This window comes from Spermophilus citellus (genome assembly GCF_964194105.1).
Source record: "Spermophilus citellus genome assembly, chromosome: 4".
In the NCBI taxonomy this organism is placed as follows: domain Eukaryota; kingdom Metazoa; phylum Chordata; class Mammalia; order Rodentia; family Sciuridae; genus Spermophilus; species Spermophilus citellus.
In genome coordinates this window covers 35,049,106-35,055,105 of record NC_138185.1, presented here as the reverse complement: position 1 = coordinate 35,055,105, position 6,000 = coordinate 35,049,106, and positions in this window count along the sequence as shown.

Here is a 6,000-nt window from a genome sequence, read left to right as displayed (position 1 = left end):
TCTCTATCATAACTATTTAACCCTGCTGTTACGACTGCAACCAGAGGTCACACATAAGTGGATGAGTGTGGCTGCATTTCAACAAAAGTTTATTTATGGACTCTGAAATATGAATTCCATCTAATTTTTCGTGAGCCACAAAATATATTTAATTTTTCCCAACCAAGTAGAAATATGAAAAACAGTCTTAGTTCATAGACCATACATAAGTAGGTGACAGACTGGATTTGGCCAATGGGCCATAGCTTATTTCAAAAGCAAAGTCCTGTTTAGATTTTATTATCCTGCTAGGCTCCTTTTTGATTGGTATTATTTAAACCAAACCTAATTAAAGTTGGGAACACATGGGATTTATCAAGTTCTGATGTACTATCAACAAATAAATCCTCCAAGGGCATGGATAATATCCCTTTGCATTTCCTGATGTGGTAGTATACATAAAATTAATTCATGATAGCACCAAAAGCAGAGAGCTTATTATTTGTTCTTCACTGTGCTAAGTGCTGTGCTGTGGGACTCACTCAATCATTCCCTTATTTGAAGAAGAAATGATAAAACCCACACTAATAGGTTGCCATGACAATTAAATGACATTGTGTCTTTAGCAATGCTCTGTATTAATTGTAATTGCAAAATGTCAGGCATTGTGATCCTGGCTTTTAGGTATAAGATATGATGATCTCTGTCACAGTGTGGTGGTTTTGTACAGAAAATAGATTTGGAGACTACAGAATTAATGGGATCTTTATCTTTTATCTCTTGCCTTGTTGTTGTGTGACCTTGGATTCAACATCTGTATAATTGTGATAATGTTCTTGACTTGTCTGTTATATGGAGATTAAATGAATAAGTTTGATAAAAACTGTAAACAAGTTGGACTTAACTTTAACATTTGGAGTCCATGGCAGCATCATATGTACACATGTGTGAGCAAAAATTCAAAATGGCTCCAGTATTCCTGTCCCTCTTACATGTGCTCTTGTATAATTCCCTTCCATTGAGTGTAAGCAGGGCTGTGAATATGATGGATTTTATTTCCATCATTAGGTAATATTATGTAATGGAGCTAAGGGAATTTTTGAGGTAAACAAAAAGAAGGTTATTTTGGACAGGCCAAACCTAACCAGGTGAATTCTTAAAATAAACTGGACATTTCATGAAAGAAGTAATAAAACAAATTCTGCTGCTGACCTTGAAAAATCAAACAGCTCTGATGTGAAGAAGAGCTATGAGTTATGACAGAAGATCATGGGGCCAGCTTCTAGGAACAAAGCTCTACTCCTGCCCTATAGCCAGCAAGGGAGTGGGGTCCTGAGTCCTACAAGGGCAAGGAGCCGAACTTTGAAAAAAAATTTGAACTTGGAAGAGGGTCTTGAGTTTCAGATGAGAACACAGCCCAGATGATGGTTCATTTCAGTCTTATAGATCCCAAGCAGAGAATCCAGCCATGCTGTTCCTAAAATTCTGACCTACAGAACTGTGAGATAATGAATGAGTTTGTGATAAATCTGTGGTCATTTGTCATGCAGCAATAGAAGACAAATACAGTGAGAACTTACAATCTAACTGGGGTGGTGAAACTTGCAAAGGTTAAGATTAAAAGATAAGTGGAGAACTGATTGCTAATAGATGCTATCTGGGTCATAAGTTCTGCCTCCCTTTCTGAGAAGGGTAGAATTAGGAAGAATGTGGTAGAATGGGAACTTCTTGGATGGGAGAGTCCTGAGATCTACCTTCTCCCAGGAAAGGAAAAAGAGGAGTGTCCTTGGGGAAGTGGGGCTGGAATATGTCTTCAAATAGTGTCCTTGGAGAAGTGGGGCTGGAATATGTCTTCAAATAGTGTCCTTGGAGAAGTGGGGCTGGAATATGTCTTCAAATAGTGTCCTTGGAGAAGTGGAGCTGGAATACGTCTTCTAATAGTGTGCCATCATAAAGACAAAGAAAGGAGAGTTTTTTAAAAATTAGGCAATGGTTGACTGTGTCAAACGCTACTGAGAATGGATGAGCATGTAGGAGGGACCATGGGGGAACCCCTATTGGGTCCCCTTTCACCCTGCAGAAGTTGCTTCTCTTTTCTTCTTCCTCGAATGAGTCCTACTTGTTTACACACACACACACACACACACACACACACACACACACATACACAGAAAGAGAGAGGGAGGGGGAGAGATTTGGCTAGGTGAAAATTACCTATAATATTGAGCAATGTCCAGTGAGCACAGTGGGAGTTTGAAAGTGAGTTTACTTCCACATTTACAATCCATTGATACATTTGATAAGAGTCCCAAGACAATTCAATGGGGGAAAATAGTCTCTTCAACATTGGTGGTGGGACAACTATTCATATGCAAAAGAATGGAATTGAATCTCTATATCATATGCAAAAAGATTCAAAATTAATCAAGAATCTAGATATAGGAGTTCAAATTTTAACTTAGAAAAAAAAATGTACAAATTTTAGTGACCTTGGGTTAAGCAATGGCTTCTTAGATATAATACCAAAAGCACAAGGACAAAAGGAAAACAGTCATACTTATTGGACCGCAACAAAATTAAAACTTGTTCTTCAATGCACATCATCAAGAAAGTGAAAAGACAACCCACATAATGGGAAAAATATTTGCAAAGCATGTGTCTGAGAAAGGACTACTATTTAATATGTATAAGATCTCCTATGACTCAATAATAAAAAGACATGCCTGTAATCCAGGAACTCAGGAGGATGAGGCAGGAGGAGCACAAGTTTGAGTCCAGCCTCAGCAACCTTCTTAGACCCTGTCTCAAAATATAAAAATAAAAAAATAAAAAGGGCTGGGGATGTAGCTCAGTGGTAAAGAGGCAAAACTTCTGAATAGATTTTTTCCCCAATACAAAAGTATACTAATTGCCAATAAGCACAAGAAAAGATGCTTTAATATCAGTAATCATCAGGGTGATGCAAGTCAAAACCCACAATGAGACACACACACACAACTCTCTCTCTCTCTCTCTCTCTCTCTCTCTCTCTCTCTCTCTCTCTCTCTCCCTGCTATAATAACAAAAGACAGATACAGAGAAATTAGAATTCTCATTCACTATTGGTGGGAATGCAAAATGATGAAGCTACTTTGGGGAACAGTCTTTCAATTCCTCAAAGAATTTCACAGAGTTACCATATGACCCAGCGTTTCTGTTCCTATGTACCCAAGAGAAACAAAAACACATGTCCACCCAAAAACTTGTACATGAATGTTCATGGCAGCATTATTCACTGGGATGCAACTCAAATGTTTGATCAATGGGTAAATAAAATATTATGTCTTCTTTTAAAGCTTGATGTTTTTAGAAAAGTGCAGTTCATTTCTCCAAAGATATCAAATGAATATTAAACATCTTATTGAAATGAACATTTTGACTAATAATTAATAACCTATCAACCTAGTGAATCTTTCAAAAATTTTAAATCGTCTTCATACACCATGCCACAATAATTAAGTGATATATTAAAATTCCTAAAAGGGTTTCTATAGATAATGTATTACTGTGGAGAGCAATTCTTAGACACAAAGGTATTAAGTGCAGTCATGAGTGATCTTTAAAATACCACTCATCAAACACTTAGGATATACCTGGAACGGTATGGTCTTTGTATTCAAAAGCCCATTTCAAATCTCACAGCAGCCCTATGAAGCATCGTGCCTATTATACTGATAGAAGGCTCAAATTCAGTGAACTTAACGTCCGAAGCTAGCAAACAGCTTAGGATTTATACCCTGGTCAGTGTGATAACAAATCAGAAGGCTCCTTGCCACCCTGGTCTTCCCAAATGCAAAGTTCCATCTACCTGAGCCGACTGTAGTTTTACCCATTTCCACTTTTCACTGTTACTTCATGTGACTGCAGAATCCTTCTGGGACTGTTTACATTCAATTAATTTACCTTCCAGTTTCTCTTTTAGTCTGACAGCTGCCATCTTTTCTAAATGGATCTTTCTGCTCTTTTCCCTGGGTGTGATATTTCCTGTCCCTTGTCAGAGTCTCTTAGTTTCTCTTTATGGGTTCAAATCACTTTCTGTTGCTAGCTTGAAGAGTTGGCATGGAAAAGGTTGGAAAGGAGGAAAAAAAATAGAATATATTCTGCATCAAACCCTCTGACTACCCCCCTTACCACAGGCTTTCTCGTTCTTTCCATTTAAGAGAGGGGTGGAGTAGATCTCTACAGAGGAGCAAAGCCTGATGATTTAATTTTGTTCCCCAAATTCTTCTATATAATTATGGTTCCTAGCTGTTTCCCACTTAGCAACAGGCTTCAGAGGAAAGCTCTGCTATTTTTGCATAATGCTTACCGACTTCTGAATGTGTACATGTATTTTTGTGTACTAAATTATAATTTTCCCCAATTTACCTTGTACTATAAGCATATACCTATTTTCTTATGGATTTTAAGACAGGGTTTTAATCATGATATATACATGCAATCAATAACATGAATCTCAAGTTCATTCCTTAATCAGAGTCTGCCTGTGGAAACACCTATGTAACCTCCACCCAATTCAGTTCTCAAAATCTTTGATTTCAGGATTCCTTCACACTCTTTCACTTTTAAGGAACTAGGAGCTTTAGCTGATATGGATTATATCTATAAATATTAGTAAGTTAAAAAAAGAAATTGAAAAAGTTTACAAATATTTATATCAATGCACTAAAAATAACAACAGTAAGCCCATCACATGTCAACACATAACTAGTATAGTATTAAACTAGTATATTTTATTTAAAAATACTATATTACAGCTCGGGAGGCTGAGATAGGAGGATTGTGAGTTCAAAGCCAGCCTCAACAAGAGTGAGGCACTAAGCAAAACTCCGTGATACCCTGTCTCTAAAATAATATATAAAATAGAAAATAGGGCTGGGGATGTGGCTTAGTGGTCAAGTGCCCCTGAATTCAATCCCCAGTACACGTAATATATATATTTATTTATTTATTTTTTTCTAAAAATTGTCAAGAAGAGGGCTTGGTTTTACATCTTTGCAAATCTCTCTAATGTCCCATAGAAGTCATCTGAGTTCTAATATCTTTGTCTTTTTTTAGTCTGCTATTATACTATTTTCATCGAAGTAAATGAAGAAAACCTTGTCTCCCAAGGAGATAGATTTGGAAACAGGAGGATCTCAGACATCCTCTCTTAGGCTCTTGGGAACATAATTTCTACCAAGGGGTCCTTGGTACACACAGCGAGAGCTATTTCTATAGATCATTTCCATTGTCTCAGAAGTTTCTGTTGGAGGTTACCTCTATTTTGACCTCCTCCAGGATTAGCCTTGCCCTGCTTTGCTTCCCCTTCCCTTTCCTTTTATTCAATGCTAGGGATTGAAACCAGGGCCTGGCACATGATAGAAAAGAGCTCTACTACTGAGCTCTAATCCTCAGTCCATCATTTCCTGTTCTTGGTCTTTACAATGCTTGGAATCAAAAGGTAACCACTTTTGCATGTCTCATTGTTGTAGGCACTATTTTATTGTGTTGATCCACTCATCTTTTGGTGCACTTTTGAGTTTATGGTTATGAATGAAATGAACACATGCACTTCTTTCTTTTTTGAAGTGGAATTGCTGGGACATAACAAGTAGACATTTAGCTTAATAGATTTGCCAGCCTCAAAAATATATATGCTAAATTTTATTTCAGTATATATTATTTGGTATCATTATTGAATGTTTCTCCTCCTACTACATAATATATGCCTCTATATTTTAAAAATGTTTTAAAATCAGTATAACTTCTCAACACCACCTGTTTTCATCACCAGACAATTAAAACAAAGCCTATGTGCTGTGCTTTATGCAATTGGACAAAGTGAGTTAGTAATTTCCATTTATCTGAATGCCTTCATTTTGGGGGCAATATTAGTTTGGGACCTATGACTCAAATAAACACAGGCTGTGCATGTAGCTACATGGGAGAGTGCATGCTGAGCATGCATGAAGTCCTGGATTCAGTCCTCAACAGAAAAGA